The sequence below is a fragment of the Cibotium barometz genome, chromosome 61, assembly GCF_041138505.1.
Source record: "Cibotium barometz isolate CiBa-2024 chromosome 61, ASM4113850v1, whole genome shotgun sequence".
Lineage (NCBI taxonomy): Eukaryota > Viridiplantae > Streptophyta > Polypodiopsida > Cyatheales > Cibotiaceae > Cibotium > Cibotium barometz.
This window is the reverse complement of record NC_141106.1, coordinates 12,182,295-12,198,032: the sequence shown is the minus strand read 5'-3', so window position 1 is coordinate 12,198,032 and position 15,738 is coordinate 12,182,295.

The window sequence follows — 15,738 nt, the reverse complement described above, 5'->3', positions numbered from 1 at the left end:
CGCCAGCTTTTGAGGCATTGAGCATTAGTACGGCCTTGTGCTATGGTCCCTTCTGTACTTGATGTCTCCTCTTCTGATGCTTCATCAATGGTCTGCCAATTAACCATACAGATAGAGGTCGTGGTGGGGGATAGTTCCAGATTCCACATACTGGGTCCCTCTGGGTTGCATCACATCTATGGTGGCCAACACATGCATCCAGTTTTCACTGAAGTGCGGAGGAGGAAGTGATGCATACATTTCTGTTTCCTCTTCTTCCTTGGGATCTCCCACCGAGGGCTAGTATATTTGTACAAAGGTGGTCCGTTCCATTGTGACCAAATCATTACCAAACAATTTTCCTTCCATGGGGTGTGCTTTCCATGTTCTCAGATCAATATTTAGGATTTGTGAATCCCTACGTACATACATGTGATCTAAGGCCCAATCATGCACCAATTTAGATTCCCTCATGAAGGGTCTTCCCAATATTATGTCGTATGAATCAGGTTGGCGCAGGAAGTCCATGACCACAAATGTGTGATGGTAGAAAAACATAAAGAGTTTGAATTTCACATTCCCAATGGACCCGAAGATGTTTCGTAAGCCATTTTAACGACGATTAGATCTGCTTTTTTTAGATCAAGCTTCCCCTAGTTTTCCTAGCAACGTTTTGTGATGATGCTAACCTTCGTCCCACCATCTAGGATAGCCAGTTGTCTGGTACCCATTATGATGATGAATCGAGATTGTAGCATTTGTGTCGTCGCTTTTGTAATAACATCCCAGATGATTAAATGGTATCTTAACGACTCGGGTTTTCCTTGCGTGTCTCAAGGTTCTTTCTGCCAGAGGTGGCAGAGCCTCATCTATAGTATTGGCTGGCTTTAGTCTGCCTTCTACCCATTCTTTTATATCTGTCCATAGGGTTGGTGAATTGCGTAATAGTTTCCCTAATGGCATTTGTACAGGCGTGGATAGTATAGCCGTGAGACTTCCTATGTCTCTGGGTTCTTTGGAGATAGAGATGTGTGTGACTCGCATTCCTTCATAGGGAAGGAATGGATGGACTTTCCCAATGCATTTTTCTCAAACATTCTGGACATTGTGTTTGCTTGGGATTCCTCTTCTGTTTCTTCTGGAATTGGAGTTGGCACGTCCAATTCCCTTTCCCTGGCTTGCTCGTTTCATGGATAAATTATATCCCTGACCCGGTTAAGCCCTTAGCTTGGCTTCATGAAGCCGTTGGCATTCTTCGACTAAGGCCCTCGCATCTTCGAGCTTTCTTATTTCCTCGTCAGCATTAGGGTATTCACCGACACCTTTAGGAGTTGTTGGTTGCTCCCTTTGCTCTTCTAGGTCTGGCCCTTTGTGATTTATCCTTTGATCCCCCTCTTCTCTCAATTAGGTGGATCCGGTGTCAATTGTATCTTCTTCGGATCCCTCTTGGATTGTGACTCTTGTGTCACCCTTACTCACTTTTTCAACTCTTCTCCTACCTACGACCAGTTCTAGAAATAGTCGCATCCGCTCGATTCTTTCCCTTGTCTCCTAATTGAGCTTGAGCTCTTGTGAGAACATTGAGTGGTGTGATATTTCCAGGTTGCACATTAATGGTTCAAATGGTGGCCTGATTGGCAGTAGAAGTCAAACCACTTGCACGGTGTGGACAATCCTTGATCAAATGATCAATCCCACATTTAGTACAGGTGAGTACTGGCATGTCATTGGGCATAGCAGCCACTTGTTGGGGTTGGTGCGTATGAACCATATTCTTGTTTGGGCACTTGGTGACTCGATGTGGCCCTCCGCAACCAAAACATTATAGCGGTCCTCTTCTCACAGGTTTGAGTTCATGTCCTTGCCCTTCCACTGTACCGTGGTTTGAAACACAGGTAGTACTGGCATGTTATTCTGTAGGACACGTAATATTTAGGTGTGACCTCCGCCGTTTCCTCATAGTACTCTCCGCTAAGTTCTACCTCACGCACCATATCAACATCTTTTGATGGCTCTTCAATCAATACTTGATTGATTTTAGCCTGCGGTGGTTGTGGTGGTAGAACTGGTGGTGGAAGAGGTGAAGCGTCTTGTACCCGGAACATCTCCCTAGGTAAGTAGGAAGAGTTGGGTTGTCCAGCAGTAGAGCGGTGATCTGTACAGGTGGTGCAAGTAAAGCCAATGAAGCTCTAAGTGCTGGTACCTATGCAACATTTTGGAATCTTGGATATCTACACATTGAAGTGTCATGATTCCCTAATTTTACATATAGTGGGCACAATAGAGTAATGGCCTTGCTCTTAATTGTGGACATTCGGTGGTAGTGTGATTCAATCTACACATAGAGCACCACACCAATTCCTTGGGGGGGTAAAGATGATTATGTCCATGCCCAGATGTTTCTCTTCCCTCCTTTACTTTCAATTTCTCTAATATGGCATTACTGAGCTCATCCACCGTCATGATTCCGACTTGCTTGCTCCAAGTTTCAATTTCTTGGTGACTCGAGACATGCGAAGTCGTAGTTGCTAAAGATGTTTTGACATCTTCTGGTTGCGGCAATTCCAGCATATTATCTTCATATTGAATTGCTAGTTTGCAACATGCATCAAGAGTAGCGGGTCAGGCTAGTACCAGGTAATCATGCATTTGTGGTCTCTAACCTTCAGAAGCAAGGCAATAACTGATCATCAGTTAACCTCTCCCGTAGTTTGCACCTTAAATTTAAGTGCTTAAGATAAGACACATAGTCTCTCATCGACTCAACTTCCTTTTGTTTGATATTATGTAGCTGTGCCATAGGGCTCCATCCGTCACCACTTCGAGCAAAGCCGGGCAGCACAAAAACATTCTTGAGTCTTGTGAAGTTAACCTTATCCTTGGGCTTGAGGGTTCGGAACCATTGATGTGCTTTCCCTTCTGAGGTCGGTTGAGAAGGCATGAATCATTGTCACATCACTGATAGGCCTGTGGGTTTCACATGTAGATTCAAAAATCCCTACATGTTGGATAGGATCTCTATCCCCATAGAATTTTTGGATGAGTTTGGAAATGATATATGAAATATAAAAGAAAGATGTGATGTCTTTGTGTGACATTGGTTATAGTAGCCTATCTATGTATTCTTATCATATGCAGCACACTTTTGGTCCTCATACTTAATGACTCAAAGATGAGCAAATTCCTCTATGAATAGACACTAAGAGAAACCTCTTATCTCAAAGCATGCTAAGTGTTATGCTCATTGGGATTAAACTCATGTTGTCATGTGTGGATAACACACTTCTTGCTACCTCTATCTGAAGACAAGGTGATATTGCTCAAAGCTAGCATATAAGGATCCCTAGTTCATGTGATATCATTCAAATCTATTGTATAAAGATCCCTAGTGCATGTGATATCGCTCAAAGCTAGCATATAAATATCCCTAGTATATGTGATAAATGATTTTTAGATGGCCTTAGTACAAGATCATACTTAATGGGAGTATCTCCACTAGGATTCCCTTACAGATGTAAACTTACTCTGATGATTCTCTTTAAATCTTTCTTTGATAGTACATGATACTATCGAAAGTAATGAAGTGGTGGCAAAGCACCTAAGGACTAAACATGTGCTATCATATATGTAGTTCTTACTTTATATACATGGGCCTATCCAAAGTATTAAAATGGTGGCAAAGCATCTAAGGAGAAACCGCGTGCTACCATATATAAAGTTCTTACCTGGCTAGTGAATGGTGCTATACAAGGTATTGAAATGGTGGCAAAGCATCAAAGGAGAGTCTATGTGCAAAGCATGGATAAGGATCTGGCTAGCACATAAAGATCCTTAGTGCATGTACCACCAAGAATCTTCTTTACATAGCATCGCACGCTGTGAATCTTTTTTACATAGCATAGCATGTCGTGAATCTTTGTATAGCACAACATTTGGATAAACCCATCATTTGTGAATATTGGAAATCAATTTTGGTGTATGCTCATCCTTGATAGGAGTGTCTCAAGAAAGATTCATGTCTTACGAATGTGAATTCGAGCGACTCTATCTTTATTTTTAGCCTTGATAATTCATGTGGGTACCCAAGTTTATTGAAATGGTGGCAAAGAAGGCTATAGAGAGAGACCATGTGCTACCATCCATTTTGTTGACCTTTATGGATGCAAGATGCGTGCATGCCCACGTGCACACGCACATGCACACGCTAATGTGAAACAAGGAGCTCCCAATATAGCAACATTTCAAATCTATGGTTTGAAAAGGTTGGAGTTGATTGCGGGGAAATTTTATCAACGTCTAGCTAAGGTTGCTTTTTAGACTAATTGATATTTTCTCATTTTGCACAAACATAAGAAAGACACACTTTGGATTGTTCACGAAGTGAAGAACTTGCAAAGATGCTTTATAGATGGGGATAGCGGCTAGGGTATAAACGAGACAAGCTACGAGAAGAAATGTTCTCTTTATGGTTTACATGGAGAATCTTTACATTGGATCATATCGTTGAGAATAGAGTGCATGTTTTTATAGGGGTTTTCTAAGGCATGCTTGGCGTGTAATTGTGGGCACTCTATACTTACTTCCAAGGAGAGAGCCACACAGCCATTATTTTTGTGGGGAGATTAGGTAGCTTGGTTTTGGGCGTGGTGGTGGTGGTGGTGGCGGCCTCTCTTCTTGTATATTTTCATAAGAGAGGCAAGGGCTGTGGACTCTCGGCCACCACAGCTGCTTCCCCGTGAAACTCCGCGCCTGTCCCTCCTTGCCACTCCCATCAAATATGTGGGCTGTCGCTGCTGCTGCCCCTCCTTGCCACTCCCCTGATCCATGCCACCCAGCATTCCCCTCCACCGCCCCGCACTCGTGTAATTTGGCCCTCCCCTCCTCTCCCGGATACGCACGCCTTGAACGCGAGCACAACGAGTTGAAAGACCGATACCAGCAACTTGAGAAGAGGCTCCAAGAGTCCGAGAGCCAACTGAAGCTGGAGAAACATGAAGAGGCCCAAAAGGGGACAAAGGCTTGGGTGGAGAAGGTGAGGGACTTGCAGAACCTGTTGGAGGAGGTGGAGAAGAAGGAGATAGAGCTGGAGACCTTCCTTGAACAGGAGACTTCTCGCAGGCTCAAGGTGAGAAAGGCTGGCGAGGAGAAGGTGAGGGCCCTGCAAAACCTTATGGAGAAGGTGGACACGAAGGAGAGGGAGATGCAGAGCTTTCTTGAACAGGAGGCTTCTCGCATCTCCAAGGAGCACCGCCACAAGCTCGACGAAAGCGTGGAGCAGCTCTGTGATGAAAGCTTTGCAGAGCTCCAGAGCAAGTGGCAGGAGAAACGCCACCATGTTGCTCGCCTAAACGAACACGCCAAAGCCAACCTCCCCCAACTCCGGGCACCGCACGCTTTTGGGGCACCGCACGCTTTTGCATTATAGATGATGTATGTACATGTATATGGTTATCTGTGTGTTTTAGTATTGTACAACAAGTAATCAACATTTAGCTACTACTATGCACTACTTCAATGACCTTGTTATTTCCACCAACGTTGCCTCTCTTGGAACGCGGAAATTGAACATTCTATACACTTCTCCTTTCCTTGATCAATAATGAGTATAAATGAAGTCCATATCATATCTTTGTGAACAATGTCATCCGGTCTATGAAATCATATCTTTGTGAACAATGTCATCCGGTCTATGAAATCATGTACACTATAAAAATCATGCATCGATATAAAAGTAATTTGACAAGATATTGACTGGTCAGTTATGAACACGCTAAAATAACCAAATGACTGAAATTGGGCCGTTCTGGTTATGCAGAGAACCTCGGAGAAGTTATAAGTCTCAAGTTACATAGTAGAATATAGTCATGTTGATACTACTTAAAATTAATGGAGGAACCCTAGCCTATGACTCTGTGTATGCTGTTATTCAAAATGCCGTCATATATAAAATTCAATTGTGATATTATCATCATATATCCTCCTCTTTTTTTATACATATAATATCAATTAAATATAGTTATACAAGGTTTCTTGAATCTACAATCATATCTATGGAGTGTTACATATCCCTCAAAGCGCTGTGTCCTTAAAGTGAAACTTACACTTATCTAATCATGACGTTTAAGTGACATACACTATTAACAATCCAAAATGAAAATATTAACATTACTTTATTGCCATACCTAGCTTCAAGCATGGTTTTTCTTCCTTATGTCTTTATTATCATTGAAGAAAGACCTTTGTCTCTCCCAAGGTCTTGCAATTTTATCCTTTAGATAGATTTCCTAAACCAGAGTGCTTTGATACCAATCATAACACTCTATTTCTTCACAGTGTTCCTTATTCATAACAAATTATAAATAATCAATACTTTCAAATGTACAAAAAAAAGATAGCATCTCAGTTACAATCCCATAGATTAAACATAAAAGGGAATCAAGAATCATACAAATTATTTTCCTTCAACAAGAAGCGTGGTGCCTTTAATCATTTCAGAAAAGATAAATAAATTTGCACACCAAGGGTGACCAACACTAAAGAAGAACCCACCCACCCCCTAGGCCATCCCACTCGTACTCTCACTTACACTCGGCACTCGCACTTGCACTCGCACTCACACTTGCACACTCGTATTGTAAGATTCCTCCCCAGCCTCTCAGGATGTCCAGTATCTTCCCCTGTAGTCAAATCCCTCTTCAGAAATATAAAAGATCTTGTTTCTACCTGTTTTGGCCTAGAGAGAGAAAATGTTCTAGAGAGAGATTATTCAGATTTTGGATATTTTTGGATGAAAAAATATCTCTTTGTATTTAAATAAGTTTCCCCGAAACAGAAGTTCAAAAAGATTTTCAGAAGGTGCATTCGAAATAAATTATAATCTGTTCAAAAGGCCTTATCCTGGGGGTCCAGATTTTTTGAAAATTTTTAAATTAAGGTTTTGAGGGGCCAATCAGATTCATCCAAATGTGTGGAGGAAATAAATGGAAGAAATAAAGAAAATCCCCCCAAAAATGAGTAAATGCTCACATAAGATGAAGAGTTGACTATGTACAAGGGTTATTAGTAAAAAACTATGAGTATTACTAAAAAAATGAGATATTTCGGGTATAATGATTCCATTTTGACACATGTGTAAGGAACGGGAGTCCCTTCAAGGAGGCGCCTACTTCACATGCTTAAATGAGTTTTAAACTCAAAAATAATGTGATATTTTTATCTCTCCTCTCTCTTGGATCAAACCGAATCAAAAAGGAACCAAACTAGGTCCAAATCTGATCCAAATTCAACCAAACTGAATCTGGAAAATTCTAGAAATCAATTGGTCTTGGTTAGAGCCTCCCTCTCCTATAAATAGAACCTGAGCCTTTGTAAAAAATAGGAGAATTATACTATGTCACAATTATGCTGAAATAATAATAATTTTTCCAATTCTCTAAAATTCTCTCCAAATTGAAGAAATTGGAGCTTCCCTCCTTCTTCAATCTCCATTGGTGGCTCCATCAACATACCAAATTTTCATTTGTAGAAAAATAGGAGAATTATACTATGTCAGAATTATACTGAAATAATGATAATTTTTACTATTATCTAAAATTCTCTCCAAATTGAAGAAATTGGAGCTTCCCTCCTTCTTCAATCTCCATTGGTGGCTCCATCAACATACCAAACCAATTTATTGGTTGGGGGCCTCTACCGTGATCAAAGAATCAAGCAATTTTTAAGGTAAAGGTGAGATTTTGATCTTTTTTTATAATTTCTCAATGTTTCTCTCTTCTCAACCCCTCTCAAGCTTGAGAAGCTTAATTGGAATGGCTTTTTAATGCTATTGAAGTTAATTGATGAATGGTAGTGATGAGGAAATACCTAAATTCTCATTTATGCTTAATTTTAATGGTTTTTATGATTTTTGTCTTCTCTAAATTGAATATGATGTTATGCCTCATTGAAAAAAGGCATTCCCCTCTCTTCTTTAGTAAATCCAACCATTCTTTATCCTAGATGAATGATTAATGGATAAAATCAAGTTTTTCCTAATGTTTCTCTTAAATAAGTAGAAAATGTTTACATTAGAATGATTTAAATACTCTTGGTGAAATTCTAATTAATTTTAGAGATTTAAAAATTGAAAAATGGTCAGCCATACAAAGGAGATTATGGTAAAATTTTCTAAAATTGTGTAAAATAAGTTTTACTTTTTTTTATTCAAAAAGAGTAATTCCCATCGTATATGTATTCTTAAAGTGTTATTTTTCATCCTAGGTATAGAAAAATGCATACTAAAAATATCTTATTAAAAAAGTGTTACTTTCTTTAAAACTAAATTCTATGCATAGAAGGAAGCATATTGAAATTGTTATTTTGATTATAAAAGTGTTATTTTCATCATAAATGATTTTTATGCATAAATGGATGCATAAAAGAAATTCTTTTATATTAAAAGAGAGATTTTCATCATAAATGATTTGTATGCATAAACTTATGCATAAAAGATTTTTTTATATATTAAAAGTGTGATTTTCATCATAAATGATTTGTATGCATAAACTTATGCATAGAAGATTTTTTATATTAAAAGTGTGATTTTCATCATAAATGATTTTTATGCATAAATGGATGCATAAAAGAATTTCTTTTATATTAAAAGAGAGATTTTCATCACATAAATGATTTGTATGCATAAACTTATGCATAAAAGATTTTTTTATATTAAAAGTGTGATTTTCATCATAATGATTTTTATGCATAAATGGATGCATAAAAGAAATTCTTTTATATTAAAAGAGAGATTTTCATCATAAATGATTTGTATGCATAAACTTATGCGTAAAAGATTTTTCTTATTTAAAAGTGTGATTTTCATCATAAATAGAATTTATGCATAAATTAGATGCATAAAAGAAATTATTTTATTATAAAAGTGTGACTTTCATCAAAATTGAATTTATGCATAAGTAGATGCATAAAAGAAAGTTTTTAATTTTAAAAGAGTTATTTTTCATTGGATTTAGTCTTTATGCATGGGAAGATGCATAAGAGAAATTCTTTTATTCTAAAAGTGTAATTCCTACTAAATTGGATTTATGTATGGAAAGATGTATAAAGAATTTATTTTAATCCAAAAGTGTTATTCTCATCAATTCTGATTTTATGCATAAATAGATGCATAAAGAATTTTATTTTTAATTCAAAAGAGTTATTTTCATCAATTTTGATTTTATGCATAAATAGATGCATAAAGAATTTTATTTTTAATTCAAAAGAGTTATTCTTATCAATATTGATTTTACGCATAGAAAGATGCATAAAAGATTTATTTTTATTTCAAAAGTATTATTTTCATTGAAATTAAATTTATGCATAGTTAGATGCATAAAAGATTTATTTTTATTTTAAAAGTGTTATTCTCATTAAAATGGAATTTATGCATAGTAAAATGCATAAAGATTTATTTTTATTTTGAAATTGTTATTCTCATTAAAATGGAATTCATGCATAATAAAATTCATAAAAGGTTTATTTTTAATTCGAAAGTGTTATTTTTTTTAAAATTGAACTTATGCCTAAATAGATGCATAAAAGGATTTTTATAAAAGTGTTATTCCTACTAAAGTTGTCTTTATGCCTAATTAGATGCGTAAAGAATCTTTATATCAAAAAATTAGAATTCTCCTACATTATATAAATAGATGTGATAAGATGTGATAGGAATCAGATAGATGTAAATGGATGTGGGTATGGATATGGATGTATGGATGTAGATGTGGAATGTGGATATGGATGTATGGATGTGAATGTGGATGTGGATGTGGATGTATGAATGTAGATGTGGATGTGGATGTATGAATGTGAATGTGGATATGGATGTATGAATGTGGAATGTGAAAATGGATGTATGGATGTGAATGTGGATGTGGATGTATGAATGTAGATGTGGATGTGGATGTATGAATGTGAATGTGGATATGGATGTATGAATGTGGAATGTGGATATGGATGTATGGATGTGGATGTGGATGTGGATGTGGATGTGGATGTGGATGTATGGATGTAGATGCGGATGTGGATGTATGTATGTGGATGTGGATGTATGAATGTGGATGTGAAAATGGATGTATGGACGTAGATGTATGGATGTGGATGGATGGATGTGGATGTGGATGTATGGATGTATGAATGAGGATGTGAAAATGGATGTGAAAATGGATGTATGGATGTAGATGTGGATGTATGGATGTGGATGTGGATGTATCGAAGTATGTATGTGGATGTGGATGTATGAATGAGGATGTGAAAATGGATGTATGAATGTGAATGTGGATGTGGATGTATGAATGTGGAATGTGGATATGGATGTATGGATGTGAATGTGAATGTGGATGTATGGATGTGGGTATGGATGTGGATGTATAGATGTAGATATGGAATGTGTATTTGGATGTATGAATGTGGATGTGGAAATGGATGTATGCATGTGGATGTGGAAATGGATGTGGATGTGGATGTGGATATGGATGTATGAATGTGGATGTGGATGTATGGATGTGGATATGGATGTGTATGTATGAATGCGGATGTGGAATTGGATGTATGATGTGGATGTACGAATGTGGATGTGTATGTAGAATAATGAATGCGAATGTGTATGCTAAATGATATGTCGTCGATATGAGTGAATGGATGAGATGTGATGATATGTGAATTGGGATGTGAATATATGATATGTGATGTGAATGAATCTGGTGATGAGATGGAAAATGATGTGATTGGATGAGAATGAGTACACATATGAATGGAATGTGGAATAAGTAATGTGGACTGATGAGGGATAATGTGGAAAGACGAGAGTTCAATATAGAAACTGTATTTGTGACCTGTTTGTAAATGACTGTTTTATATCAAGAATGTTGGGAAAGCATTTTGACCATCTTGTGATTAAGGTCGTGGAAACCTAACTCATAAAGTTGCAACTGCTGAGACAGAGAGTCAATGGAGGACATCTCGCATAGCAAGGTCGGCCGAGGTCTTGATCAGCCTCGGTTCAATTTAAATGGTGAGCTTCCGATACGGTGGATGAGGGACCAAGGAAGCGGCCTATGAGTGAAGCGCTAGGTGACCTGCCAAGGATCCTAGAGGGTGCTGACCATACGGTGCTCGGGCTCTGGGTTGCCGAAGATACCCACACGCGCATCATGGAAGATATTGGAACAAGGAGTAAGAGTTGTTTTCTGAAACCAAGTATGGATCTGGTTATTGACCTTGCTGGTCCTCAACTGATGAGTCCATAGCTCTCTTATATGGATATGTTGGTTGATCTTGCTGATCTTCAACGAGGATTCCATCTTGATTTTTATAAGTGATTATCTACCGGGTACTATAAGCTAGGAACTATAGAAAAGGCCCCTGAGTGAACAAGTGTGGTGAGCGTTCTGGTTGCCAATGATTCTATAGATACTCCGATGAAGGAATGATTGGAAATTAAGATTCAACCGGATACTTGGAAGTTTATGATCAGTAACACTATGATTTCATTAAATGACTGAATTAAATACATTTGAATCTAGGAAAAAGACAATTTCATATTGGGTGTGTAAGTGATGTGACTGGAGTTAAATCTGCTTGAAAATCCGGCTAGGGGCCTAGGAACTCTTTTCCCTGGTACCCGGGACAAAACCTAACCAAATTCCTAATTGGATCCCATCACTACAGTGGTTGGGCGGTTGGCTAACCCATGGGATTGGATGGGGTTAGGCTGGACTGATGGATCCGTAAATTGAGACTCAATTTTTGTTTAGTTCGATAGATGAAGTAAATCCTGGACAAAAATTGTTCTATGGAAAAGAATCAACGGCTGTACCTCTCAATGAGAAAAAAAGCGTTGGTCTCTATGATCCAAGTACAGTCTTTTTCCCTGATCTGACTATGGGACTTACGGGTTCGGTCAGATGAGCTCAGTTAGTTAAGGCTTTTGACTACGTTAGGGAAAAGTTATCCTGGTGGAATCGCCCGTGCTTTCTAGGCAAAGGAAGCTTTTTCGGGTTAGGTTTTGGAAAAACCGATGGATTAGTCTCTTGTCTGGATATCCGTGGGCAAGGCCCCGAGTGTGGGACCTTGCCCCACGCAAGAAGTGCTACTTCTGCTGCTAGCACCCCTGAAATTGTTGCGCGGTGGGGACAGGGATCTTACAGTTGGTATCAGAGCGAATTGACTAATAAGGATCAACCAAAAAGCCAAAAATGTCAAAAATTTATGAAGTAGCAGTATAAGATCAGAATTGTGTGATGAAATTCATACAAATTGTTATTTGAACTAAAATTCATAAATTAGTAATTGGGTCTTCAGATGGAAGTACCACAATTGTATGGAATCCCTGACTTGCTTGAGGCCTAGACATGATGGTCTTTACCTTACAATTCCAAGGACCATGACTACCCGTATATACCGAGGGTATAACTACAGCTCTTTACTGGCAGTATATACGAGTAAATCTAAGACTTGAAATTATAAGCATTAATGCTATCCAGATGATGAATTCGAATGTGGTTGATATGATTTTTAAATTCTGATTGTGAACTGATAAATTGATTTGGATTCTGATTGAAAAATGATGATTCCTGAAATTTGGTTGAAATGTAATAAGCCAAGCAAAACCACAATGAGGATGAATGGGACGAGCCCCTGTGATAGTATTCGTAGCTAGAATGATGTTAATGACTTCAACAAATCACTATGAGATTAGTGGATTGTGCTGGCAGATTACTACTGTTAACTTTTGATCAGTGGATCAAGTTAAGGGTTGATAAATTAAAAATCTGAAAATTTGAAATCCCCATGGAGGATTGTTTAGATAGAAAAATTCAGTCTGATGGACCATTATTGTGTTAAAGATATGAATGAGATAATTCTGAATGAATTGTTAATAACTGATAATGCGTTCTATATGAGTATCTTTATCCCTTGACTCTATGGGGAGCCGACCTATTTAGAGAACCCCGGAATCAGTTGAATCAAAAATCGGATTGAATCATAAATAGACTTAACAAGAATTTTCGTATTGATAGGAACATGGATCGAGGTCGTCGTGGTAGAAATGTTAATCCCCAACTCGATGAAGAAGAGCTCGACCTGGATGTTCGTAAAACTCTTCATAGTTCGCAGCCTGGACCTTTCAAGGAAGAAGGGGAAAACTTGGGCGAGGCTGTGGAGAAATGGATCGAATCAATGGAAGAATACTTCGATGTCACCGGGTACAATGAGAAGAGAAAAATGGCTCTTGCAAGGCTAAAGATAGTGGAGTCAGCTAGAGTGGCATGGAGAAACCACTGCGAGACAAACCGTCTCGGCCAAAATACCCAAACTTGGACTGATCTCAAAATTTACCTAAGGATGAGGTTTTGTCCTCCCGGCTTTTTAGAAACAAAGATGAATGAATTCTTAGAGAACCCAGGGGAGTAGAACTATTGAACCATATCACCAAACATTCGCCCTCCTCCTCAAATTCTCACCTCCACTGATAAAGAACAGCTGATGGGTGCCCAGGTTCATTCGAGGACTGAACGAACCTTTGAATATCCTGGTGAAGAATGCCAAGCCAGTTTCCATAGCCGAAGCAGTTCGGATGGCGAAGGATTTCGCCAAGGCCTTTGATGTCAAAGTCCCACCCAAGCCAGCACCATCACCTTTCAAAAGGTTTTTATTCCCAGAAGGTGATTCCAACCTTCCTCCGCCTAAGAGATATCAGGGTCAAACCCAAGATATGGGAAGTTCCAGAATGGAAGAAATGTCCTTTTTCCGAAACTCAATCCCTTGGATTTCAACTTCAGAAGTTCCACCCTTGAACAAGAGAGTGAGATGCTATAATTATCAAGGGTTTGGACATCACAGCATGGATTGCCCAACTCCTTTTGGATCAAGGTTTTCAGGGCAAGGAAAATCAGGGATCAACATTCCAGACTCCAGCCCCTTCCATCGAGAGTAATCAGGGTTCTATCCGTCGCTCGCCGCCAAAATCAGGGAAATCCCAGAGGTAGACCCTCTCCAACCTGCAGTTTCAATCCAAGGTAATGCAAGACCTTGACCTCAGAATACAGGAAGTCAAAGAGAGTTGTTCCCAAATCGGCCGTCCACTTCCAAGGCAGTAACACTGGAAGTGATTGAAGAAGAAGAAGAAGATGAAAGAGATTATACTCCACCTGCGAGATGAGGACATCTCTCATTTTTAAGTGGGGTAGAATGTAAGATTCCTCCCCAGCCTCTCAGGATGTCCATTATCTTCCCCTGTAGTCAAATCCCTCTTCAGAAATATAAAAGATCTTGTTTCTACCTGTTTTGGACTAGAGAGAGAAAATGTTCTAAAGAGAGGTTATTCAGATTTTGGATATTTTTGGATGGAAAAATATCTCTTTGTATTTAAATAAGTTCCTCCGAAACAGAAGCTCAAAAAGATTTTCAGAAGGTGCATTCGAACTAAATTATAATCTGTTCAAAAGGCCTTATCCTGGGGGTCCAGATTTTCTAAAAATTTTTAAATTAAGGTTTTGAGGGGCCAATCAGATTCATCCAAATGTGTGGAGGAGATAAATGGAAGAAAATTAGAAAATTTCCCAAAAATGAGTAAATGCTCACATAAGATGAAGAGTTGACTATGTACAAGGGTTATTAGTAAAAAACTATGAGTATTACTAAAAAAATGAGATATTTCGGGTATGATGATTCCATTTTAACACATGTGTAAGGAAGGGGAGTCCCTTCAAGGAGGCGCCTACTTCACATGCTTAAATGAGTTTTAAACTCAAAAATAATGTGATATTTTTATCTCTCCTCTGTCTTGGATCAAACCGAATCAAAAAGGAACCAAACTAGGTCCAAATTTGGTCCAAATTCAACCAAACTAAATCTAGAAAATTCTAGAAATCAGTTGGTCTTGGTTAGAGCCTCACTCTCCTATAAATAGAACCTGAGCCTTTGGTGAAATAATGATAATTTTTACTATTCTCTAAAATTCTCTCCAAATTGAAGAAATTGGAGCTTCCCTCCTCCTTCAATCTCGATAAGTGGCTCCATCAACATACCAAACCAATTGATTGGTTGGGGGCCTCTACCGTGATCAAAGAATCAAGCAATTTGTAAGGTAAAGGGTGGATTTTGATCTTTTTCTATAATTTCTCAATGTTTCTCTCTTCTCAACTCCTCTCAAGCTTGAGAAGCTTAATTGGAATGGCTTTTTAATGCTATTGAAGTTAATTGATGAATGGTAGTGAGGAAATACCTAAATTTCTATTTATGCTTAATTTTAATGATTTTAATGATTTTTATCTTCTCTAAATTGAATATGATGTTATGCCTCATTGAAAAAAGGCATTCCCCTCTCTTCTTTAGTAAATCCAACCATTCTTTATCCTAGATGAATGATTAATGGATAAAATCAAGTTTTTCCTAATGTTTCTCTTAAATAAGTAGAAAATGTTTACATTAGAATGATTTAAATACTCTTAGTGAAATTCTAATTAATTTTAGAGAGTTAAAAATTGAAAAATGGTCAGCCATACAAAGGAGATTATGACAAAATTTTCTAAAATTGTGTTAAATAAGTTTTACTTTTTTTTTAGTTCAAAGAGTAATTCCCATCGTATATGTATTCGTAAAGTGTTATTTTTCATCCTAGGTATAGAAAAATGCATACTAAGAATATCTTATTAAAAAAGTGTTACTTTCTTTAAAACTAAATTCTATGCATAGAAGGAAGCATATTGAAATTGTTAT